The following is a 27,989-nucleotide window of genomic DNA, read 5'->3' as shown; positions in this document are numbered from 1 at the left end:
CCTAGATACCTTGCCACTCAGTAATGACTGTCATACAACTGTGAGAAATCTCATTATCGATACAGATTATAGAGATTGGCTATTGCTATATTTCATGCTTTTTTATCAACATTTAGGTTATTTTTCTAATGTCAACTATGTGTTTAGCAGTGTCCTATGGTCTGTGGAGAATATTGAGTTATGATAAATATTAGTCTCCATGATCAAGGAGTTTACATGCTACCTGGAGAAATAGGAATAAAATAGCTATGACAACAAAGAACAATTCAAGGAAATATATAAACATATATGTACGTATACATATATATTTTTGTGTGTTAGTGTTTATAAGGTGATAAATGTAAGGGAAGACAAAAGGCAGTTTAGTGAGGATAAGAGCAGTCACAGATTCTTTAATAGAGATTACAGAACTTAATTTGAGCCTTAAAAGAATGAATTGATAGGAATAATCAAAGACTAAAGCAGACCAACTTAAGAACTAACATTTATACACAACTAAAGTTTATACTCATACCTGGTAGAAGAAAATGAATAGGAGATGTGAATTAGAACAAATTTTTCTACCTTTAACAATCATCAATTATGACAGTAAAACCAACATATGTGGACTCTAAACCGCAGTGTTTGTGTAGACTAGAAATAATATTTATGAAGATGAAATTCTGAAAAGTAACTTGATTAGATTGAACATACTATGGAGAAATTATTTATTTCAAGGGATACAATGTTTTGAGGAATGAAAAGAACCAATTGTCCAGATATTTTGAAGTAAAAAATAACAAAACAATGTTGTGAAGAAATTACGTATGATGGAGATTAAATTACTTCTCTAATATCTTCCAAGAGTATTTTCCTTCAGGAAATGGAAGTGAAGTGATCTCTTTCATGTTTTTTCTAAAAAATGGAAACTAATAGTACCAGAATAATAAGATTCCAGAGGGGTACCAACTCTGTCCTTCCTGTCAAACAGACCATGGTCTTCATCTGCACCAATAAGGAGAGAGTCTCAGTCCAATGGTCTTTGGGGAAGGAGTTTATCTATCTATTTATCTATCTATCTATCTATCTATCTATCTATCTATCTATCTATCTATCTATCTATCTATTTATTTTANTCTATCTATCTATCTATCTATCTATCTATCTATCTATCTATCTATCTGTCCATCTGTCTGTCTGTGTGTCTGTCTGTCTGCCTGTCTATCAGTAATGACCTAGACGAAATCTTTTAGTACACTTGGTTAATTCACTTTGGATGACTTTTAATAAGCCACAGACAGAAGTCTTACAGTCTGAGAAATCTTGGATGAGTTGCAATGTGCACAGGTAGAAATACTCACATTACTAAGGTCCCTGATCCATGAAGATACTGAGGTATGTTTTGAGGTGATCTATTCTTGGCACTAATTGCATAGAAGCTAAATATTAAATTTTGAACAGGTTACACTGTTATTTCCATTCTGCACAAATTATGCACAAACATATTCATACAGTAACAGTTTGCATAAAAACTTATGTAAGACTTGACTCCTCTGATACTCTAGAATGAATTGTTCATAATAAATGCTACTAAAATGTCACTGTCTGATGCTATAACCACTTTCCAAAGTGGGAGCAGCTGTTTTGCCTCTCATCTGAATGAACTGTAGATGGATATAGTCAATCAACCAGAAGCTAGGAAGATGGGTGAAATCCCAACTTTCTTGCAATAGCTACTGTGGAACTTATCTCCAAAAAACTACATCCACCCTCTTCTCTTCTCCATTATCCCCCAACTATCCTCTCTATCCTCTTATTTTCTGATAATGTTTAATTTTCCTATCTCTTCCTACCTCTTCCATTATGCACTAGCCATTAGCTCCTTATGGGCAGTATAGCCAACCCATTACATGAGTATGCAAGGTACTAATTATGTACGTGCCTTTGAAAAATTCCCACTTCCACATCCTGCAACCCTTAGAAAAACAACCCTGTGTCTCTCAGATAAACTCATGACTGTGATGTTTATAAGTATTTTATGTTTATATATACAATACCCAAATATATTCATATGTATCTCATCACATGTACAAATATACATGTGTATATATAAATGTATTATATATACACAGATGCATATAATACATGTACATATAGTATATATACATTTATCTATCTCTATTATTGCTCCTATATATGTACATATATATATATATTCATTACACTCAGAATTTTTTTAATAATAAAACTTTGGAGAACAGCTTCTATATGAGACTGGAAGCTCTCAGACAACATAAATGAAGTGTTATTTAATTAAAAAGTGTTTTCCTCAAAAAAAGCACAATGATTGCTGTATTATATTTCTCTGGTCATCTGAAAAAATATAAGTTGATTTGGTTATAGAAAATATTTTAAGTACAGTGATGGGAGACTTCAGGGTAAAAATTGTCTATAGATATATTCATTTTAGATATTCAATCCACCCAGATGACTTAGCCATTCATAGATTCCTCTCTATTGTGTTCCTACTGGCTGGTTCATTCTTAGACTCACACTGTATCTAAGATAGTTTGTCCCTTTTCTATTAGGACTTGGGCAGGAAGGATCTTAAAACATTCAGAGAGGAATTATCCTCTTTGAATTATGTTTGGATATTCTTTCTTCCCCTGGAATCTAATCAGCATCTCTTTAGCTTTTTTCATCATTTTCTTAAGTCAGCTTTCTGGTCAGCTTAAAATACACATCTTCCCAGCTCCTACCTACAGCTGTTCTAAACTCATTCAAATCAGTTTCTCCATTTTTTTTATATTCATCCCTTGTCACCAACTGATTTGGATGACCTTCTGCCAATTAGTTTTTATATAAGCATTTCTAAATTAATATCTGAAAATGTATCATTCATAATGGAAACAAAACTCAACAAAAATTGAAAAGGGAAGAAATTTGACTCATGGAGCCAAAAGGACCTTTAAAAATCATAGCCCAATTTTCCTTATTTTACAGATGAAAAAAGTGGACCAGAGAGATTCTTTGATTTATCCAAAATCACATAGTTTTGAGTTAATGTCCACTGTTAGAACCTACAGGGCTCTAGACACTTGATTTACCTCCTATACATAATTCAATTTTGCCTGTGTCTTATTATCTGATGTCCTGAACTTTAAAAGGAAAATAATCAATTCATTTGGATGAAGTTTATAACTTCCTATTTTACCAAGTGCATGAGTACACACACACACACACACACACACACACACACACACACTAGAGTGCCTTCAAAAAACATTTAAAATACTTAATGTAATCATAAGTTATCCTGTCAAGTGATATATTATATATTAGTATTATATTGTAAACCTTTAATTTCTGTCTTAGAATAGACACTAAGCATCCATTCCAAGGCAGAACAGTAATTGCTAGGTTATTGGGGTTAAGTGAATTGCACAGGGTCACATATCTGGGTAGTATCTGAGGCCAGTTTTGAAGCCAGGTCCTCCTGACTCCAGTCCTGGTGCTCTATCCCCTGACATATCTAGCTGCCCATCAAATTTTTATCTCTAAATACATTTCTGAAGACAAAGTTTCATTTCAGAGGAATGGATGAGAATGTCAGACTATTTATTGGGGGTGTTAGTGAACTAGTAGATATGTTGGGTTAAACAAGCTACTCTTAGAGCCTCAGATAATATTTGGTAGATTACCATGGACTTTCTTTATTATATAATTTACCCTATTAACTCGAAGTCATGCCTACATTAATGAAGTCTTAATGAATTGAATCTTAGTTAATTGAATAAATACATGCTCAAAAGAGGAATGTTGAAATGAATGCACTCCAGGAATAATGTAAATATTTTTATCATTATCAGTATTAGAGTCATCACTACTGTCAACATTTCTATCACCTTCACCATCACTATTATCTTGAACTATTACATTGCCATCAGGTGTAGCATGAAGCAGGATATAGAGGGATGTAGTTAGAATACAGAAACTCTGGATTCAAATTCTACTGTAGATGTACATTAGCTGTATGAATAAGGTCAAGTCACTGTACCATAGTTTACATATTTGTAAAATGAAAGGAATTGAACTGAAGGCCTCTAAGATACCTTCTAAATAAATCTGTAGTCCTATGATTAAAGAGTTCTTCAAACATTGATTGAATTATCCCCCCCAAACAAATCCTTTTAGGTCAGTGCCTCAGGTAGCATTATTCTTTTTTTTTATAGATAAGAAACATAAGGCTTAGGCAGTGCCTTGCTTAGTCATATAGTGAAAAAGAAAATACTGGGAATAGGGGAATAACTAGATGACATTAAAATAGCTAATAGGAATAAGAGAAGGCATTTGAGAATGAGGTTTTCTTCATTCCAAACTGATATTTCCTAACCTGGATAAATAAGAAGCTCAAAACTTTTTACTCCTCCAAAGTATGAACAAAAAATCACATTCCTTGGGCAGCTGGGTAGCTCAGTGGAGTGAGAGTCAGGCCTAGAGACAGGAGGTCCTAGGTTCAAACCCGGCCTCAGCCACTTCCAGCTGTGTGACCCTGGGCAAGTCACTTGACCCCCATTCCCCACCCTTACCACTCTTCCACCTATGAGAAAATACACCGAAGTACAAGGGTTTAAAAAAAAAATCACATTCCTATAGCAGAGTTTGAGTAACAATTCAAACTTTTTCCAAAATAAATCAGCACTAGTTACCATTAACAACATGCACATCAGATCTCAGTTTCCCTCTTCCCTCCATCCTATCAATGTCCAATTTGTTTTGATCCACTTAAGAACCATGTGAAAATCCACTGACCTTAACTAAACTGAGGAGGACATAATCTTTCCTAACACTGTCTTTTCCCTCAGCAAACACATGCATACTCTGTCTTTCCTTTTCCTTGCTATGTTCTATCTTGGTATACTTTATCTATCAGCTACAGAGGTTCTCTTGTTTTGTAAGCATCAGCTATTGATGAGAGTTGGGCTTAATTGTGTTAACAAGCTCCTCTACTTCTCAAGTCATAGTTTAGTAGCTTAGAATTGAAGAGCTGACCTGAGTTTCTGGTAATTGCAATGTAATAGCATGTAAAGGATATTACTGCCCTTTCTATTGTAACATAGAATTCCAAACCTCATTCAAACTATATTTAAGGTAAAATCCCAGTACTTTTTCCACTGTTCCAAGTAATTTTGACTACATATAATGCAGTTATTATTATTTTTTAATATAGTTGCAAATATGATTTTAGATGTATTTATCTCAAGGACTACATTTCTATTATCACTACTGAAAAGAATTTGGAGTAGAATTTTTCAATAAAAATTCCATAGACTTCATTGTGTATTTTGAGAATAAGGACAAATTATATTAGCTCTGAGGAAAAATAAGATTTATGAGGCTGAAAAGGTTTTAGGGTTTTAAATATATAAATTATATAGTGAATGACAGAGTTTATGAAAATACTAACTTAAAGAGAAGAGGGAAGAAATAAGTCAGTGCTTTTTCACAGAGAAAGACAAACAAATATAAATACCACTTGCAATTTTGTTGTGCCATGAAGATTATGCTAAGAATGCACTACCCCCATGAAGGTGCCTGGGGCATTACATGCAATTAAAATGTGATGATAAGAATAAACAACAATAATTAAAACATGATAAAAATCCATATTGAAAGAGAAACTAAAAAAATCCTTTTTTATTGATCTCTGACAACCAAAATCTATATTCTCTGATAGTTGCCTAATGCCTCTCTTTGGAGCCTAGAATTGCAGTTGTCTTAGTTCTCTCAGTCAGGATTAAGAAACCTGAGCAATTGCATCCTCCATATGCTAAAAGCCATATTGAGCTTAAGATACTCAGGCAGACTTGATTTACCATTGTAACTCATCATGACTCCACAGTATTATTGGCTTCTGTCATTATCGTGCTGTTGTATTCAAAATTGGTGCTGTCCTTATTAAGAGAAAAGTCTCCACAAACTTGGGATATTAAAGTGACTGGCAGTAAATTGGTGAAAGGTCTGTTATTCAAAGCAAGACAAGTTAAATCCAACAGTTCCCAGAGAATTTCACTGAGAGACAGTAAATGTTACTTAAGTTATAAAGAGACTTGGTACTAGGGCCACAAGATAAAAGAATCCCTAAGGAGACATAATTGACTGGGAGACTAACTGGTGTCTTTCCCAGCAGACATGTAGTCTTGAGATTGCATGGAAAAGGGCATCTAAAAAGATCCACCTGGATTTATGCACATGCCATTACAAAAGTTGGGTTTTTTGATTTGGAAAGGAATCAACAGAGGCCCCCTTAGTACTTGTGCAAATAGTACCTTATCATTAGGTTTGTACTTCATATGAAGTTAAAACAGAAGGCATGATGCTGAGTGGAAATTTTCTTTTAACCCTTCACACTTGCTTATTAATAATATCATTCTTGTTTGTATTTAAGTCCATTTCATTTTTTTATCTTAAAGTATGAGCAGTCCCACTAGTATAGGACCTCTGTATCAGTACTGATCACACCTTCTTCATATCTTCTTAAAATCATACAATTCTTTTATGTTTTTCTTCTTTAAAAATATTTAATGATTCTTTTTTGGACTATAGTCACTTTCTAACTTTTCACTTCTAGTGAGCCAGACATACTCCTTAATCATAAAAAAAACAAAAAAAAAACCTTGTAACAATTAGCAAAACCAAGGGGCCCAAAGCCCTTATGGTTTGGAAACAAAGACAAAATTCAGAATCCCTTTTCTCCATTGTCAGAGAAGCTTAATAAAACTTCATCAATTATCTATACCAGGTACTGTGGCAAGCACTGGGGATACAAAGAGAAACAAGATAGTCCTAGCTTTTATGGTGCTCACAGGTAATAGAAGGAAGATCAATACTCCATTTATTCTTGTTAAAACTATTTTCATTTATTTTCTTAAGTTTTCCCCAATTAAATGTAAAAAAGTAATAATGATTTGTATAAATTTTGAGTTCCAAATTCTTTTCCTACCATCTATTAATCCTCGTTTTTTGAGAAGGTAAGCAAAATGGTTTTGTTGATACATGTCAGGTCTTGAAAAACATATTTCTATATTATCCATGTTGTCAAAAAAGAAAAATACCTATAAAGTGAAAAACAAAGGCTACTTAAATCTGAATTCAGAGTTCATCAATCCTCTCTCTGGAGGTGGGAAGATTTTTTCATCAGATATCCTTTAGAATTGTCTTGGGTCATTATCTTGATCAAGGTAGCTAAATCTTTTACATCTAATAATCCGTACCATATTGTTAATAATTACAATGTTCTCTTAGTTATGCTAATTTCATTTTGTGTGAGTTCGTGTGAGTCTTCTCAGGTTATGTGTGAGCATATGTGTGTGGTGGGGGGAAGGTGTTTTCTTAAACCAATCCTCTCATTATTTTATCACATTACCACCAGCATTTGCCATTTTTCGTTTTTGTCATGTTAGCCAATCTGATAGGTGGGAAGTGATATCTCAGAGTTCTTTTAATTTATATTTCTCTAATCAGTAGAGATTTGGAGCATTATTTTCATGTGACTGTGGGGAGATTTGATTATTTTCCCTTGAAAATCATTCAATTATATTGTTTGATCATTTGTCAACCAGGAAATAACCCCCTCTTTTTTATATAATTTTGCTCAATTCCTATATTTTGGGAAGTGAGTTCTGTACCCTAGAAACTTATTGCATTTTTCCTGTTTCCTATTTTCCTATTAATTATGGCTGCAATTGTTTTTTTTTTTGTGAAAAAAGCTTTTTTTTTAAAATTTCATATAATCAAAATTACCTATTTTATTTTCTGTAATTCCCTCTGTCTCTTGTTTGAACTAATTTCTTCCTTAATCCTTAGATCTGCCATTTTTTTTATGCTTCCCTAATTTACTTAGAATATCACCTTTTATGTCTAAGTCTTTTATCCATTTTGACTGTACCTTGGTATGAGGTGTGAGAGGTTTGTCTAAGGGTAGTTTCTGTCAAATTGCTTTCCAAGTTACCAGGCTAACTTGGTCAAATGTTGAATCTTTTCACTAAAAAAATGGATCTTTGACTTGTCAAACTGTGTATTGTATATGTAATCTACCCGACTGATCCAATATTCTATGTCTCAGACAGATTGTTTTGATTATCATCCCTTTGTAATATAGTTAGAAATCTAAAACTGCTAGGCTACTTTCCTGACTTTTATTTTTTCATTGATTTCCTTGATATTAATTGACTTCTTCCCTTAGAGATGAATTCTGTTACTGTCTTCTAGATTTATAAAATATTTCTTTGGTAATTGATTGGATGGGACTAAATTAACTTAATTTGGGTATATAATTAATACCTTATATCACTGAAGGCTAAATTATGGCATGGGTGCCAAAGAGGACACAGAATGCTATCTTTGGGCACATAGCCTCCCTCTGCAACACCTCTTCTCCCCCTCCCCCACTGAGGTCCTTGCTAAAAAGGTAGAGGGACTTGGAAGGAAATGCTCTCCTGCCCCTCTCCACCACTCCAACATGACTGACAATATTTTTTCATATCCCCCACCCCTCTGCCCAGCAGCCCAATGGGAGCCCACTGTGTAAGTTGGGTGGCTCACAGGTGGCAGATCTAGAGGGGAGCAGAGTTGTCTGCTGCTCCCTTCACCCTCTCTACATTCCCTGGGGACATTTCTCACTTTACCCATCCCTTTGCTCAGCAGCTCAATGGGAGCACTTCCTCCCTCTCCTGTGTGTGGTAAAGTTGGGCTTGGCACATCCAGCATTTGTTGGGGGAGGGGCTTGTCTGTCACTTTCAGGGTGAGAGGGCAGGCACAGCATTTGGTCTGGGGATGGGGTACTTTCTGTCAAATTGTTTTCCAACTTACCAGGCTAAGTTGGTCAAATGCTGAATCTTTTCACTAAAAAATTGGATCTTTGACTTGTCAAACTGTGTATTGTATGTGTAATCTACACCACTGATCCACTATTCTATTGTTTTAATTATTATCAAATAATAATTAGTTATGCTTATTTCATTTTGCATGAGTTCATATAAGTCTTTGCAGGTTTTGTATATGTATGCATGTACATGTGTGTCGGGGTAGGGATAGGGCCTAGCATTCCATCTCTAAAAGTTCTCCATCACTTCCTTGTATTAATAATATACCTTATAATAATTCAGTCTATCCATGAGCAAATAGTTCTCCAAATGTTTGAATTGCATTTCTGTAGAAAGAGTTTTTTAATTATATTGATTCAATTTCCAAGTTTGTGTTGGCAGGGAAACTAACAAGTACTTTATGTTGTCTATTTTATTTTTTTATTTTTATAACTTATTTATTTACTTAGAATATTTTTCCATAGTTACATAATTCACAATTTATCACACCCCTGTCCCATCCCTGCTCCTGGAGCTGACAAGCAATTCCACTGGGTTTTACATATGTCATTGTTCAAAACCTACTTACATATTATTCATATTTGTAATAGAGTGATCTTTTAATATTAATAACCCAATCATATCCTTATCAAACCATGTGATTAATCATATATTTTTCTTCTGCATTTCTATCTACTCCAACAATTCTTTCTGTGCAAGTGGATGGCGTACTTTCTCATAACTTCCTTGAGATTGTCCTGGATCATTGAATTGCTTCTTATAGAAAAGTATATTGCATTCAATTGCTATAATATATCAGTCTCTGTGTACAATGTTCTCCTGGTTCTGCTCCTTTTGCTCTACATCAATTCTTGGATGTAGTTCCAGTTCACACAGAAATACTACAGTTCATTATTCCATTCAGCACAATAGTATTCCATCACCAACAGATAACACTATTTGTTAAGCCATTCCCCATTCAATGGGCACTCCCTCATTTACCAATTTTTTGCCACTACAAAGAGTGCAGCTAAATTTTTTTTTAGTACAAGTATTTTTCCTTATCTCTTTGGAGTACAAACTCAACAGTGCTATGACAAGGTCAAAGAGTAGCTATTCTTTTAAAGCCCTTTGGGCATGATTCCAAATTGTCCCCCAGAATGGTTGGATCAATTCACAACTCCAACAAGCAGTGTGTTAATGTCCCAATTTTACTACAACCACTCCAGCATTTATCACTTTTATTTGCTGCCATATTGGCCAGTCTCCTAGGTGCAATGTGGTAATTCAGAGTTGTTTTTATTTGCATTTCTCTAATCAGAAGGGATTTAGAACGCTTCTTCATGTGATTATTGATACTTTTTATTTCTTCATCTGAAAACTGCCTGTGGGAAGCCAATAAGAGAATAGATAAAAATTTGAGACCCCTCTTTTGATGCCTCTTATGATCCATACCTTTTCTTATTGGAAAAAACATTATAGACTTATTGAAAAGCTTTGAGTCCTTAGCAGACCAGCATCTTCTGAGTTAATGATTCCTCTCCTTGATAATTAAGAAGCCTGAACCCTATCAAACATTACTTAGATAAGACTGCATATTTAGATAAAACTGGAGTCTTTAGTCTGAACTTTATTTGACCAGGTGCCTATAATCCAAGACTCAATTAGTGAGCATGTTCATAAAATATTTCTACTCCCAGAATTATCCCCTACTAATTGATGGTTGGAATTTGGCCATTCTCTTGGTACTTATACCTTTACTCTTTAGACTTTAGTGGGTTATGTATGATCTGTTAACCCTTCACAGCTGTGACTCTTTCTTTGTGTCCTTTGTTTGAAATCAGTATATAATAAACTCCAAAGCCCACAGAGTTCAGAACAGCATGGGCTAACCACTAATCTAGTTGTTCTCATTTTCTTTCTCCTGCCTTAACAATCCTATGCCACCAATGCCACTCAGGACCCCAAAACCATATAGAGGCTGGCCCCCTATAACAGAGTGTGATGGGAATAAAAGAGTTGAAAATCCAGGCCCCTTTCTGAAGCTAAGAACATTAGTAATACTGAAGACTGGAAGGGATACAAGGGACAGAGAGGAAAAAATTTTGGACTTAGGTTCAGAAAGTGGGCCTCTAGGAGCCAATCTGGCATTAAAGAATTTCTTCATACATTTCACACCATCAAGAAGAACCATTTTTAGAGGTAACAATTGGATGATATGTCATACAGGCAGACAAAATTCTTAGGAGAGGACTTTACCCGATTTTCAGACAGAAAAAAAAAATCACAGACTAGAAAGAAGTAGGAATTTAAAGCAAAATCTGAGAAAGTAGTTAAAGTACACCCTTCCCCCTGAAGGAGATAAAGAATAAGAAAGGCAAGAATACAGTGATATTTGGGACAAGCCAATTGGAAATAATGCTTCAGGATAATCTACTTTTCTTAGGCTACCATGCTATTTCCTAATTCATAGATGAACTATTTAGCTTGCATATAGCTAGTTCTTACATAATTGTTTGCACAATGTCTCCTCCATTAGATTGTGACCCACTAGAGGACAAAAAATGACTTTTTCTCTTAGCACACTGCCTGGCCCTTAATAAATGCTTTATAGATGTTTATTTATTGACTACTGATTTTGAATGTAATATGATAGTCTTCTCATTTCCCTTTTGGAGTTTTATGGTCCAAATTTCCTCTTAAATCATTTTCATGACTTTACTATTAGTAAAACCACATTTTTAGACATGGTTGATGTGGAAATTTGTTTTACTTGACTATGAACATTTGTTGAGTAAGAGTTTTGTCATTTGTGGAACTGAGGAAAGAGAATGTGTGTTTACTTATTTTTAAATAAAATGTAATTTGACAGAGTAAAATGCAAATATTGGGAGTGAGATATCACAACAAACTAATTGGATGTGGGGTCAGGAGGGACTTAGATATGAATCATGTTTTATTATTTTTTTATTTTTTAAAACACTTACCTTCTATCTTGGAGTTAATACTGTGTATTGGCTCCAAGGAAGAAGAGTGGTAAGGGCTAGGCAATGGGGATCATGTGACTTGCCCAGGGTCACACACCTGGGAAGTATCTGAGGCCAGATTTGAATCTGGGAACTCCCATCTCTAGGCCTGGCTCTCAATCCACTGAGCTACCCAGCTGCCCCCTGAATCGTATTTTAATCAGTAGTTAAATGGATGATGACAAATCATTTGTATTTTCTGAGCTTTGATGTTCCATGTCTGAAAAATAGGGGGAAAACATTTGTAGCACTTCCCTCAAAGGATTATTGGGAGGATGAAATGAGACAATGAAGGCTATCTAGGTAATGCTTAGAAGACATTAGCTGTTATTAAGATTATTTTCTAACCCTTTTCTATAAAGGCAGTCTGTTGATTCTTTATTCCCCAGAAAACTACGCTGAATCCATTACTATNAATACAATATATTATTATTTATATTATATTTATATCCCTTGATATTTGTTGATTGGGGAATGTCTTGATTTTCTTGTAAATTTGACTTAGTTTCTTATATATTTGGGAAATTAAACCTTTGTCAGAGAATTTTGTTTTGAAGATTTTTCCCCCAGTTTATTGCTTTCCTTCTAGTTTTTGTTAAATTGGATTTGTTTTTACAAAATCTTTTTAATTTAATATGATCAAAATTATTAAATTTACATCTTATAAAGTTCTCTTGTTTGGTCTTAAATTCTTCCATTGCTTATCGATCTGACAGGTATACTATTCTATATTCCCCTAATTTATTTATATTTTCCCTCTTTCTATTTAAACCCATTTACCCATTTTGAATTTATGTTACTATAAGGTGTGAGATATTAATATAGACCTGATTTTTCCCATACTGTTTTCCAATTTTCCTGGAAGTTTTTGCCAAATAAAGATTTCTTGTCCCCAAGTGAGTTCTTGTTTTCCAAATGTTTGAATTGCATTTCTGTGAAGAGTTTTTTAATTATATTGATGCAATTTCTGAGTTTGTTCTTATTTTTTATTTTTATAACTTATTTATTTACTTAGAATATTTTTCCATGGTTACATAATTCACATTTTTTTATCATTTCCCTTGATATTCTTGATTTTTGTTCTTCCAGATGAATCTTATCATACTTTTTTCTAATTCTATAAAAAAGTGTTTTTGGTAGATTGATATATATGGCACTGAATATGTCAATTAATTTGACATTTTTATTATATTAGCTCTTCCTACCCATTTACAATTAATGTTTTTATAGTTATTTAGATATAGTTTTAATTGTGTGAAAAATGTTTCATAGTTGTTTTCATGTAATTCCTATGTTTGTCTTGGTAGATAGATTCCTAAATATTTTATGTTATATAGAGCAGTGATGGGAAAACTATTCCCTGAGGGCCAGATCCATGCCATAGTTTGCTCATCCCTGCCTTAAGTAATTCCCTAATCACTACACCCCCACATCCAGTTGTAGTGATGAGGAAATTGCTTAAGGCAGTGATGGGCCTGGATCTGGCCCCCAGGCAATAGTTTGCCCATTACTGCTCTAAGGTGATTTTAAATGGTTTCTCTTTCTAACTCTGCTTCAGAGTTTTGTTAAAAATATATAGAAATTCTGATGACTAATGTAGATGTATTTTGTGTCCTGCAACTTTGCTAAAGTTGTTAATTATTTCCCCTACCCTTTTCGTTGTTTTTCTATGATTCTTTAAGGATACCATCATATCATCTACAAAGAGTGATAGTTTAGTTTCTCATTGCCTATCTTAATCCCTTCAATTTCTTTTTCTTCTCTAATTACTACAGCTGGATTTCTAGTACAATGTTAAATAGTAGAGGTGATACCAGGCTTCCTTGCTTCATTCCTGATCTTATTGGGAAGGTTTCTAACTTGTTAGCATTGCAGATGATGCTTGTTGGTGGTTTTAAATATATAATGTTTTATTTTTAGGAAATGCCTATCTATTCCTATACTTCCTAGTGTTTTCAATAGGAATGGGTGTTGTATTTTGTCAAAGTATATTCTGCATTTATTGAGATAATCATGTGATTTCTCTTGGTTTGATTACTGATATGGCCAATTATGTGGATGATTTTCCTAATATTAAGTCATCCTTGCATTCCTGATATGAATCCCATGTGATCATATTAAATAATCCTTATCAGAACTTGTTGAAGTCTTCTTGCTAGTATTTTATTTAATATTTTTGCATCTATGTTCATTAAGGAGATCGGTACTTTTCTTTCTCTGTTTTTGATCTGCCTGGTTTTGGAATCAGAACCATATTTGTGTCATAAAAGACTTTGGTAAGACTCCTCCTTTGCTTATTTTGTCAAATAATTTGTATAGTATTGGGATTAGTTGTTCTTTAAATGTTTGACAGAATTCACTTGTGAATCCATCTGTCCCTGGGGATTATTTCTTAGATAGTTCCTTGATGGTTTGTTCGATTTCTTTTTCTGGGATTATTTAAATATTCTATTTCCTCTTTTGGTAATCTAGGCAATTTATATTTTTATAAATATTCACCTATTTCACCAAGATTTTCACATTTATTGTCATATACTTGGGCAAAATAGTTCTTAATAATTACATTAATTTCCTCTTCATTAGAGGTGAGATTACTCTTTGTATCTTTGATTCTGTTATTTAGATTCTCTTCTTTCTTTTTTAAATTAGATTAACCAATACTTTATCTATTTTGTTTTTCAAAGTATCAGCTCTTAGTCTTCTTATTCTTATTCTTTATTGGTTCAATTCTCCTTTTTCTTTCAATTTTATTAATCTCTCCTTTATTTTTTTAGGGTTTCTAATTTAGGTTTCATCTGGAGATTTTTAATTTTTTTTTATGTTGCAAGTCCAGTTCATTGATCTCCTTCCTCTCAATTTTGTTGCTATAGGCACTCAGAGATATAAATTTTCCCCTGAGGACTTCTTTAGCTGTATCACATAGATTTTTATATGTTGCTTCCTCATTGTCATTCTCTTTAATGAAGTTCATAATTGTTTCTATTGTTTCTTTTTTTGCCTTTCTATGGACCCTTGTCCATTTTTTTGCATTATGAAATGAAAAAGTTGAATTTATTTTTTCTGATTTTCTGCATTTGTTTACAATATTTATATGTCTTCATATGTGGTCAGTCTTTTTATATGGACCATATACTGCTAAAAAGAAGGTATATTCCTCTTTATCTCTGTTGAATTTTCTCCAGATATCCATTAACTCTAATTTTTTCTAGCATTTCTTTCACTTCCTTTATTTTTTATTATTTATTTTTTTGCACTCTTTAGTTCCAAAAGGGGAAGATTGAGATCCCTCACTAATATGGTCTTACCAACTATTTCCTTCTTAAGTTCCTTTAATTTTTCCTTAGATAATCCAGATGCTATACCATAAGGAGCATAAATTTTTAGTAATGATATTACTTCATTGTTTATAATACTCTTTAGCAAAAAAATAATATCTTTCATTATCTCTTTTAATTAGATCAATTTTAACTTTTTCTTTCTCTGGTATCATGATTTCTACACATACTTTGTTTACTTTAGATGATGCATAGTAAATTCTGCTCCAACTTTTACCTTGAACTTCTATGTGTCACCCTCCCTAAAGTAAGTGTCTTGTAAACAACTATTGTAGGATTCTGTTTTTAATCCACTCTGTTATACATTTGCTTTTAATGGGTGAGTTAATCCCATTCACAGTCAGAGTTATGATTACTACCTTTGTATTGCCCTTCATCCTATTTTCCCCATTAGATACTTCTCTATTCTCTTTTACTCTGTTATGCCTCAGCAGTATTTTCCTTTTTGTCAACCTCTGACTTCCCTGTTCCTCTTTCCTTGTCTTATTCCACTTCTACTTCTCTGTAGGGTAAGAGAGAATTCTATATACCACTGAGTATACTTTTTTTCCCTCTCTGAACCAGTTAAGATGAGACCAAAGTTGAAGCATTGCCCATCACCACCCTTATCTTCCCCTGTCTATAATATTTTTTTTACCACTCTTTATGTTATATAATTTAAACCATTCTGTCTCTCCCTTCCCTTTTCTCTCAGTGTAGCCTTCTCTTTCAGTGTTGATTGATTTTTTTACATATAAGTCATATGCATACATATCATATGTACATATTGTTCCATCTTATCACATTTACATGCACATCATATCATCATATATCATAATAAACATCATATCATCATAATCAGCTCACTTCCTTTTTTGTTGTGTAATTTCTAACCACAGAAACTTAAATGATAAACAAAGTCTCCAAACCATAGAGAAATGGGTTTATTTGGATAGAGCCAGTCTCTCAATAAAGCCCGAATTCTGGTGAACACTAAAAGACTCAGAGCACAGTGAGAGACCTTCCTATATATCCCAAAGAATATTACAACTTTCATACCATGTTAAAAATAATCCAAGACAGTGATAAAATTAGAGAAATGTGGATTGGAAAAAAATTATCAGGAAATATTTCTCAATGGTAGAAGAAGTCACTTGATAATGGTTTGAAAGTCACCTGATAGAAAAAGGGGGAAGTGGGGGAGCCTGGACTAGTGATACAAAGATAAGAGTGGGTGGTGTTGTGTCGTATCAGGTTTTGAACCCCCTGTCAGGACTAGTTCAAGACCATAATCATTGCTGATGGTGCATGTTATAGCAAATTTGAAGGGTAAAGCTGGCACTAAGGTCTACGCTAACATTGATTAAATACATATTAATTATTTAATTCAAACTTAATAATTATACTAAAATAATCACAAAAGGCCTACTAAATTATCACTTATGCAAACATTATTTATGATTATCTAAATACTATCCCTAACATTAAAATCTAATCCTTATATAAGAGGATAGGGGATTTTTTCACTCAGTTTCTGAGTAAATTCCTTCTATCTTCTCTACTATTAAGAATAATTTTTGAAAATTACAGAGATTTTCTTTACATGTAGATATATAAACATTTTGACCTTAATGAGTCCTTTAAATTTTCTTTCTTTTTTTACTTTTTTTGGGCTTTTCTTGTGTTTTATGTTTGGAGTTCAAATTTTTTGTTTAGGTCTGGCTGATTCCTCAGGAATGCTCGGAAATGTTCTATCTTACTGAAAGTCCACTTTTTCCCCTGAAAGAATATATTCAGTTTTGCTGGATAGACTCTGGATCATAAACCCAAATCTTTTGCCTTCCTGAATATCATATTTCTTCTCTTTCAATCCTTTAATATAGAAGCTGTTAGTTCCTGTGTGATCCTAAATGTAACTACATAATGTTTGAATGGATTCTTTCTGACTGCCTGAAGAATTTTCTCCTTGGTTGGGTGGCTCTTAAATTTAGCTATTACATTCCTGGAAGTTTTCTTTTGAGGAGTTCTTTCTGGAGACAATCTGTGAATTCTTTTGATTTTAATTTTATTTTCTTGTTAGAGGATCTCTGGACAATTATCTTTGGTGATGTCTTGTAATATGATTTCCAGGCTTTTTCTTGATCTGTCTCCAAAAATTTCTTCAGAATTAGGTGATTTTTTTTTGTTTTTGTTTGCTCATTTTTCCTATTTAATTATAGGTAGGCTCTGTTTTCTAGGAAGTTGGGGTACCCTCTTATACTTTAGTCCTTGCTTGATTTCATTCTCAGTTTATTTTCTGGGGCTGAGGGTCAAGAGCTCTGGGATCGCATCCCTCTGCTAATACAATTGACCCTTGAGATGCTGATGGCTTAAGAACTTGTCTCAGACTTGGGCATAATCTTTTTTTTAAACCCTTACCTTCTGTCTTATAATCAATTCTGTGTTTTGGTTCCAAGGCAGAAGAGTGGTAAGGTAAGTGGCAATGGAAGTTAAGTGACTTGCCCAGGATCACACAGCTGGGAAGTGTCTAAGGCCAGATTTGAACCTACAACCTCCTAGCTCTAGCCTTGGCTTTCAATCCACTAAGCTACCCAGCTTTCCTTTTGATTTCACACTGACCTTGATCAGGTCAGGGGCTGTCCAAATTCTAGTCCTAAGCTTAGGCTCAAGTTTTTGGTCTTCTGTGTACTTGCAATCAGACACACCCTTAATTGTCCTGTCTTGGAACTACACCCTGAGCTTTAGGTAGAAAGATCAGTACTTAGCACTTAGTAACATAAGCCATCCCAAACCAAAAAATGAAATTACAGCAAGCTCACCTTGAGACCAGGTTTTATCAGAATTATTATTTGTCCCTCCTAACAACACAAGACATCTCATACAGATTAGGGGAAAATCATAGACCTATTAAAAAGAAAATATAAAACCTCAAAATGCTTAATGAATATCAAAGATATTTCCACTTCAGTTGTGTAGAAATAAATTTAAGAAATGTACAAATTAAAATATTCCTTTCTCTGCACATTTATACATAAGGACAAAAAGCTTTTCAGAGGGAAAATTGTTGCATTTTAAGGTGTTTTATCTTATTTCCAAGTTTACCAGTTCTTAGTTAAGATCTGCATTTACAATATTGTTCACTGAATAAAGAGTTGTTAATGGAGAAATGAATATTTTCTTGATAATATTCATAGTTTAAATAGTTCCTGTATATCCTTTGTACTCTGTCTCTGAAGTCTACGATCCTTTAAACATATGTCATAGTATATTAATTTTAGATCCATGATGGAACAGCTTTAGTGTAGGACAGAACAAATTGCTCTGTTAATCAGGAATAACTGATTGCAAGCTCCATCTCATAATCATATTGGTCATGTAACCCTGTGCAAATCATTAAAATCTAGTGCCTCTAATAAGTTTCGAAGTTTATAAAATACAGAGAAAACATATCCTTAGTTGAAGCTCACTTTTCCAATTAAAATTATGAATGTGGTTAAGAAGAAAATAAAGAATAAAAACCCTAACCCCTATGTGTAAAAACCAGAGCCCATTAATGTTTATAAAAAATATACTCCAAGTTGTGTTAGCAATAGTAAAACTCAGCTCATGATGCCAATATGAATTTCATGTTTTTGCTTATATTCTTGAATATAGTTGGCAGAAACCCCATTACAGATGCAATGCCTTTAGCTTTGGCAAAGATGCAAAAAGGAAAGCAATACAGGGATACAATAGTCTTTGAATGCAATATTCAAAATAGCTCTGAATGCTCTCTAATTACCTGCCTGAACTTCAGTTATTGGAAAAGTATGTCTTTTTATATATCAATCACATGGTTTATCTAAATTCAAGGGCAATGGAAAGGGCAATAAGGTCAATGAATTGGTGTCAACATTTAGGCATTGTTGGCAGAGGAAGAGGGATTCTTCTTCATTATTCAGCCATTCTTTGGAACAAGAGACAGAAAGAACAACAGTTACTTATATCAATGGACCAACACACCATCATAGAGATAGATGTACAGATAGTTAAAAAGATAAATGCACAGATATGCAGATATATAGAAGAGATGATACAAATTTGATACATATATACTCATTTCTATATATATTGTATATACTACCTGTACTATATATTCAAAATATTGTATATAATACATATTGCACTAATTCTACTTACATATATGAATATATATATGAGAAAATAAAGGGAAAAAACCTAACTTCTAAGTATAAAAACATGGTCTCATGACTATTTTAAATATATACTCCAATGTTTATCAGCAAAAATAAAGCTCAGGTCATGATATAAATATGAACTACATGCATTCACTTATATTCCCAAAGATGGGACACATACACACACACATATAGGAACCAGGTGTGTGGTGTGAATTGACTTGCACTAGAATTCAGAACCTCATTTTCGGCTTAAGCAAGTGTTCTGGATCTCCCCTTGGGCTTTCACTAGCTAGATGCCTTGCCTACTATCTTTTTATGAGGCTTATCACCTTGGTTTGATCTAGGTCACAGGTTTCGAGCCTCCCTCTGGTCTTCCACCAGCCAAGCACACCATGGATTACTATGTGCTAGGGTTTGGGGCCTCATGGCAGTCATGAGCTGGGGTTCAAATTTTAAGTGATGGTCATAGGGTTGCAATGCTGTTGACTTAGGCAGAATCTCAAGGTCTCAATCCTGGCTTGGGCACAGGTTCAGAAATTGGAACCTTAGGTGTGGGGTCAGGGGACTTGTATTGGTAATCTTTTATATGGCTTCTTGCAGGCTATGCTCTCTTCTCACCTCATTGAACCAGACACTCTCGGTTTATCTTTCAAGTTGTTCTCTATATCAAAGTTACTTTACACTCTCCTTCTTGGATCTTTCACTCCAATAATTTTAAAGTGGTTTTTTTTCTTTTCTTTTTTTTCTTTTTTTAAGTTTGGTTGGAGAGGACTCTCATAGTGCAGTGATTCCCAAAGTGGGTGCTACCATCCCCTGATTGGTGCTGCAGCGATCCAGGAGAGCGGTGATGGCCACACTTTTTTTGTATTACATTCTATTCTGAGTTCAATAAATAGTTTCATAATTTCCAGGGGGCACTAAGTAATATTTTTTCTGGAAAGGGGGTGGTAGGCCAAAAAAGTTTGGGAACCACTGTCATAGTGATTTAAGCTCTCCTGATATCTACTCCACTATCTTGGCTCCACACCCCAATGTTTTATATCATCAACCTAATTTAGTTCATAAATGAATTGAAAATATTCAAATGTTTTATTCTAAAAGAAATAATAACATGTGATATGCTAATTGTAAAGAAATGAAATGTATTTCTTAACATGAATTTTAACTGTCATTGACTTGTTTTGCTATATAAAATATAAATAATACCATGAGAAAATAAAATAGGAAAAATTAGTATCAAAGATTTTGAAAAGAGATTCTTAATAATTATACAAGCATGTTAACTTCTATTACTTGTCAATAATTATCATTTTTCAAAAATGTGCATGCATCGACTTTAATAATATAATTTTTGGCCTTTAAAGTTTATGCATTTATCATGATTAGTTGCTGTTAATAATATATGTATGTATATATGTACATATATATTTGGTCTCACTTTATATATCTTGACAAATTTCTTTGAATTCTTTACATTCATCATGTTTATGGGATAATTGTTTTCTATAATATTCATGTATCATAATTTGTTCAATTATTCCATAGTCAAGGTGTCTTATTTTCCTTCTACTATTTGAAATTCTTTGGCTAAGGATTTGTATGTACATATTGATTTTTTTCTTTCAATAAATTCCTTGAGGGTATAATCTCAGCAGTGGAGCCATTGAGTAAAAGGTTGTACATATTTATATTATTCTGATTAAATAATTCAATATTGTTTTCTAAGAAGAATGAACCATTTCACAGCTCCACCAACATTTTTTATATTATAATAGCCTCGAATGTACTAAAATTTGTAATATTTTATCTTTAGTATGTTACTGAAATATTTTTTAAAAATTTTATTTTTCTTATGATTTGATGTATCAGCTGAGTTTTTATTCTGATGTCATCTTGTTCATATAATATGATCTCTTATTTCATCTTTGTCTTTTTAAGTATTTTCTAACTTTAACTTAGCTTTGTCCAAAATCACGATTATCACTCCTGACCTTATGGAATTATCCAAGACATAGAAGCACCCTGATATACTAGATGAAGAACTAGTCTTAAATTCAGGACCCGCTGGGTTCAGATTCTGCCTCTGATACCATATGTTATATGACTCTGGCCAATTCCATTAACCTTCAAGTGCTCCAGGGAAACTCTCTATTATAAAAGCTGAAGGATACTTACTAATCTTCATGAGTAAGAAAGTATTTCTTAACTGGGAGTTCAGCACATACAAGAAATCACTAGCACAGATCAAAACCAAAGCAAATAAAAGCTGAGGCATGATCACTTATTTCTTCTCTTTCATTTTAATGCAATTAAGTTCTGCCTTTGATTTGCTTTCTAGATGTATCCTATTTTTACATCATGTCTTTTTTTCCACTGGGGTCAATTTTTATAGATACAGTCATTAATATTCAAAATTACAATTGTACTTCTGTGAATTTTAGAACATTATTTTTAAAGGAATGAAAAGTGAGTATTATACAGGGTAAAATGGAGAAATGCAAAGTAGATATGATCCAGGAACAATATGTAGTAAATAAAGGAACTGGAAGGAGAGGAAGGGATGTATTCAGGAAAATATAAGTGGGAAAAGAAGACATATTAGAAGAGAAAGAAGGAAACAAGTAGGTTGCTCAAATGTTCCATTGGCATCATTTTAATGTTAATAAAAAGCCCACAATGTCCTTAGAACATCGTCTGCACATTTGATGCCAAATTTATTGGGTGATGGAGATTAGAGTTATAGAGGGGAATCAAAAATGAATGCATTACAATCTGGAATCATTGGATAGATAAATACAAATTAAAAAAAAAAACACAAAAACAACAGATCCATTTGACTAGCTTTTAAAAGCAAATTATTATTTGATGTATTAATCATCAGGTTCTTAATTTCCTCTTGCAAATTTCCTACTCCATCTTACTTGTGACCTGTCTTCTAATCTTCTCAACTTATTTTAAATTCAAGGTTTGCAATCCTCTTCCCAGTTTGTTTGTTTGGTTTTTGTTTTGTTTTGTTTAACATTGCTTGCTGTCTAGTTGCAGTTTTTGATGACTGGCAGATCAGTCTGAAAACAGTATTTTCTAATTCTCTATATTTATTCATAATTCTCAATCACTTTTTTTTAGCTTGCTGACTGACCATATTTATGCTACATGGTTCCATGGTTCACTAGGTGGAAACCCGAGTTTCACTTTGGCTTCAAACATATATTAGCTGTGTGACTCTAGTTAAATTATTTTTTTTAATCTCTATTTGTTTCAGTTTCTTCAACATTAAAATTGGGGAAAAAACACCTACTTCCATTATTGTTGTGAGAAACAAAATAATATTTCTGAAGCACTTAGTACAGTGCCTGGTACATAAGAGTTGATATATAATGTTGCTGTTGTTCATGATTATGATGATGATATTTTAATTTTACATTTTAGTAATGATAAGGCATTCATTGTAGACCAGATCTTTCTTTATAAATGTTATAAGCACGTTATTTTATTTACAGTGTTGTGTATACATGTGTATATTGTTAAATTGAAATTTATTTCTTGGATCTTTGTTGAAGTTTAATTATTTCATTCTTTTTTCTGGTGAATTCTCTTAATAAACTTTTAAATCATATTTTTCATGATAATGGAGGTTATTTTGTAAACTTTTTATTTCATTGTGCTTTATTTTTACCTTTTGGAAATCTTTTCTATTCTTTTTTTTTAAACCCTTGTACTTGGGTGTATTGTCTCATAGGTGGAAGATGGGTAAGGGTGGGCAATGGGGGTCAAGTGACTTGCTCAGGGTCATACAGCTGGGAAGTGGCTGAGGCCGGGTTTGAACCTAGGACCTCCTGTCTCTAGGCCTGACTCTCACTCCACTGAGCTACCCAGCTGCCCCTAATCTTTTCTATTCTTAAAATCTACAGTTGATTCTCCCTTTTCTCTTTTCCCCTTTTCATTCATTTAATGAAACATTAAATGTGGGCTTTTTTTTAATTGAGTAAAGAAGGAGATATTGAGGAGCTAGGTTTTTATGACTTCCCAATTAATGAACTTGCAGAATCATAATTAAAAAAAACATTTGAATCAAATACATTCTTGATCTAGAAGAAAACTCAGAGTCCATTCCTAATTAATTTATCCTACAAATGCAGAAACCAGGAACTTGGGAATTGATTAAGGTCTCAAAAATAATGAATATCAGAGGCAAGATTTGCATCGTTATTCTGAGTGAAGAATCTGTACAATTTCTACTCTATTATATACATGGTTAGAGAACTTCAGATTCTAGACATTAGAAGAAGCACTGTGAAAGTCATTGATTCAGAGTTTATGCAGAATAAAATGAAAACATTGCTGAATATTTAATTTTAAACTGAAAAAAGGCACCTGGGTTTTAACTCCAAATACATGATATATCTATTTATATGGTCTTGGTGACCTCTCTTAAGCTCACTTTCTTCATCTGTAAAATCATAAGATACTTGTATTTCCTGCTTCCTATTGCAATTGTCAAGAAAGGCCTAACTTTATATATACCTTCAAAAGAAAAAATTTTTAATAGTAGTTACTTCCGGTGTCTGCTTAGGACTAAAAAAATTATTTAAAAATCAGCCTTATAGGGGGGCAGCTGAGTAGTTCAGTGGAGTGAGAGTCAGGCCTAGAGACGGGAGGTCCTAGGTTTAAACCTGGCCTCAGCCACTTCCCAGCTGTGTGACCCTGGGCAAGTCACTTGACCCCCATTGCCCGCCCTTACCAATCTTCCACCTATGGGACAATGCACCGAAGTACAAGGGTTTAAAAAAAAATCAGCCTTATAATTTTAAAATCATACATGATAGAATTTAGGGTTTGCTTTGTCAAAAAAATTCTTAGATATTTTTATTTTCTTTAAGACTATATTCAGTTGTATATGTCTCTCTATTTATACCTATCATTTGCTACTGATATAAAATAATAAATAACATTGAATCTCTTGAGTAGTCCATCCCCTAGTTCCATAAACAAAAGCTACCAGATTAGAAGATTACAATTTGCCAAAATAACATCCCACTATTATTAAAGGTGAAAAAAACATCATTTCTTATTAGCATAAATGCGAAGGTATAGCATTGCTTAAAGGTAAGACTATAAAGTTGTTAATGTTTGTCTTTTACCTTACAAATTTAATTTCTTATATAATTTAGCAACAGATAACATTATAACAAATGTACCAACACCTTCAAAATTAAATTAATTATCTAAGTGGAATGCCACTGCTAAATAGGAAAATAGTAGCCTGGTAATGATGTAAAGCAGGGACCTTGTAAGTACTGAGACTTCTTTGGCAATTGTGAAGGCTTGGCCAGTATGACGTAACTACTTCCTTAAATAAATGATGTAGATAATGGTTTATAGAGTTAAGACTCCAGTCCTACTGAAAATTGGCTTTTTGATTGACATGACCTGTGAATAGCATAGCAAATAGTGTCCCATATACTGCAAATGGCTTCATTCAGATGACAATGATGTGCAGCTAGGTGACACAGTAGACAGTATAAGACGGTTTGAATCAGGAAGACTTATTTTCTTAATTTCAGATCTGGCTTCAAACTCTTGCTGAGTTTAAGACCTTAGACAAGTCACTTAATTCTGTTTTCCTTAGTTTCTTCATATATAAAATTAGTAAGAGGAGGTAATACCCCTCCAGGATATTTTCAAGGAAAACCTCAAATGGAATCATGAACAGTTGGATGTAACTGAAAAATATCTGAGCAACAACAAAAAACATGGAACAATAAAGCAGAAAAACTCATAATGCTCAAAAAACCAACTGAAGATACCCATGCATTTTTTATTTGGCAGTACTATGACATAACAATACTAGAAACATCTTACACATGAAAAAGAAATGTTCCTCCAAAAGTATATATATGTATATATATATATATATATGCACACATATGCATATATGTATATATATATAAAGAAGGACCCAGATGGATTATTGGTAAAAAAAAAAAGAAAATAACACCTAAGGAGCTTCTCAGGGCCAGTGAAGTGCAAACCCCTTGAGACTATATGAAAACACAAGTTTATTTTGCTTATTAAGATTACGGAACTGATAGTTAAGATCCAAAATGTCCCTGAGTCTAAGGAACTCTATATCAACCCAACTTTCTATGCCTCCTCATGAGAGAGCTCTTCTGATCTTCCAAGACTCTTCTTATCAGCTCCCTGCTCTTATCTAAACCTCCAAACCATCTGACTAACTATCTAACTAAGTATCTCAGATTGCTAAAGCATTGACTTAATTGTCTCTAAAAGGGCTAGAGAGAATGGACTCAGAAGTGGACTGAGTCCTTCCCTAAGCCTGAGGTTGGCTTCTTAGGTAAAAATCCCAACCTCCCAGATGTAAAATCTTTGGTTTACCTCAGTCAAATTGCCACAGCACTGCAGGGAAACTAGACTACATTCTAGGTATCTTCCAAACCAAAGAAGCTCCAAATTTCTCCAGAAAACTGGTCAGGACACAGGAGCTGATGCATCAGCTATTTTCCCTTCCAGCTCAGGGCAGAAAAGACAATGAAGTTCCAGTTAACTCCCAAACTTCTCCTCTGCAGTTATTCTCCTTCTAGAATCATTTCCAGGGTTCATGGCTAAAGTTTCCTCTCTCCCCTTTAGAAAAAAATTTCATTTTCCCTTATCCCTTATCCCTCTATTCCTACACACATAATAGGTAAGGGTTTTATCTTATTTTTGTCATCCAAAGCTCATAAACCAAATTACAAAATAATGCATTGCAGATCAATATGGGGAAATCAGGAAAAATCCTGAAGCCAGATTAGATGAAATTGGAGAGAATGGAATTTCAAAAAAGGTTTTTGAAAAATTTGATACTATGAATACAATTACTAAACCAAAGAAAACAAGATAGTTATTAAAAAAGGGAACTGTCTGCTTCTCAATCTCAATAATTATTTTTCTTTCATGAGATAATAGAATGTATTTAGGACTCGAATGTGAAGAAGAATTCTGTCACATTAAGAACCAGAGAAGGAAATGTGTAGCTGGTGAAGAATATTTCTATGGACAGGTATTGAATGGGATTATAGTATAAATGGACTGAGAAAACTATTGAAGAACTGAGAAAAGACAATGTAAGGTAACATAAGCTTTTAGCTGTTAAAAACATGGAAAGGAAAGGAAAGGAAAGGAAAGGAAAGGAAAGGAAAGGAAAGGAAAGGAAAGGAAAAAAATTATTCTCTCCTCTCATTATTGTGAACTCTAACCTTACCTATAACCCTTGATGTGATATTTGAAAATAATTCTTGGTTGACTTTAACAGATAAAAGGACATTGCTGGATGAGTTCTTGACATTCTTCTGGGTTAACTTGCAAGCTATGCCCTTTCACTCAAAAACATTTGCTAGGCATTCACTATATAAATGGGATATGCTAGTCATTTCTAACATATGAGTGGTATATGTTAGAGTCTTTCTATTAATAGCTAAAGTATCTTGTAAAAAAAGAAGAAAGCTTATTTTCTCCTTTTGTCACACATAATACTTTGTTCTAGTGTTCAGAAAGCTTTCTTATGGAAAGGAGATAAGAAATGTTAAGCTTTGCACCAGAGAGAGATAATAGAACCAAGGTTATAAATGACAAAGGAGCAAATTTAGAATTGATCATGAAAAAAATATTATTAACAATTAGAACTCTGCTAAAATGAGAGGGGCTTCTTTTGAGAAGTAGGAGCATTGCTTATCCCTATATATGTTCAGGAAAAGGTACATGATCACTTATTGGATCTTTTGGGTAGAATGTAGAGATTTATTCTTTGGATATATTTGGGTTGGTTAATGTTCCTTCTAAGTTCCTCACAATTACAGAAGAGATTATTCTTATTCCAATTCAGCATAGAAATGCCACTCAGATGGGTGCCCAGCTATTTTGTTCCTATACTGAGATCAATTCCCTTAAGAGCCTTCTTTAAATTAGTCTACTTTTCTAAAACTCATAGACTCTCTAATAAATATCTACCTTTCTCACTGTAGTCATGATGATAATAATAATGAATTTTAAATGTTATGACTTGACCTCTCCAAAGGGTGCCTCTGAACAGATAATATGCTTCAAGTATGAGGCAGATTATTTATTACTACAGAGAAAAGAATGGTGAAAATAACAAGAAAAAAATCACAGCATAAATCAAGAAAATGATTTAATATAGGGATCAATTACATAAAATTATCCATGTCCTTCAGTTGGACTGTAAAAATAATATTCAAGCTTCATTGTGACATGTTATAGTTTGTAGGACTGATAATTAGATAATTTTACATTTACCTTGGACTGTCCAAATATTAGATTAGTGAAAGTCTGCCTGTGAAGCAAACTGGGAAGTTCTTTCCTTCTAATGACTATTGTCTTTTGTGAAAATGATTCCCCTTCCAAAAATGACTGATTCTCAAACTGATTACACCACTATGTCCTGACAGTTAATTATATATATGTATATATATATATATATATATGTACACATATATATGTAATTTAAAATATATGTACATATAATTTAATATGTATATATATATATATAATTTAAAACATCTTAAATTTCACAAGACAATTAATGAAAAGAATCAAAAATAAGATGTA

This window comes from Gracilinanus agilis, chromosome 3, assembly GCF_016433145.1.
Source record: "Gracilinanus agilis isolate LMUSP501 chromosome 3, AgileGrace, whole genome shotgun sequence".
Classification (NCBI taxonomy): Eukaryota; Metazoa; Chordata; class Mammalia; order Didelphimorphia; family Didelphidae; genus Gracilinanus; species Gracilinanus agilis.
This window is presented reverse-complemented; position numbering follows the sequence as displayed.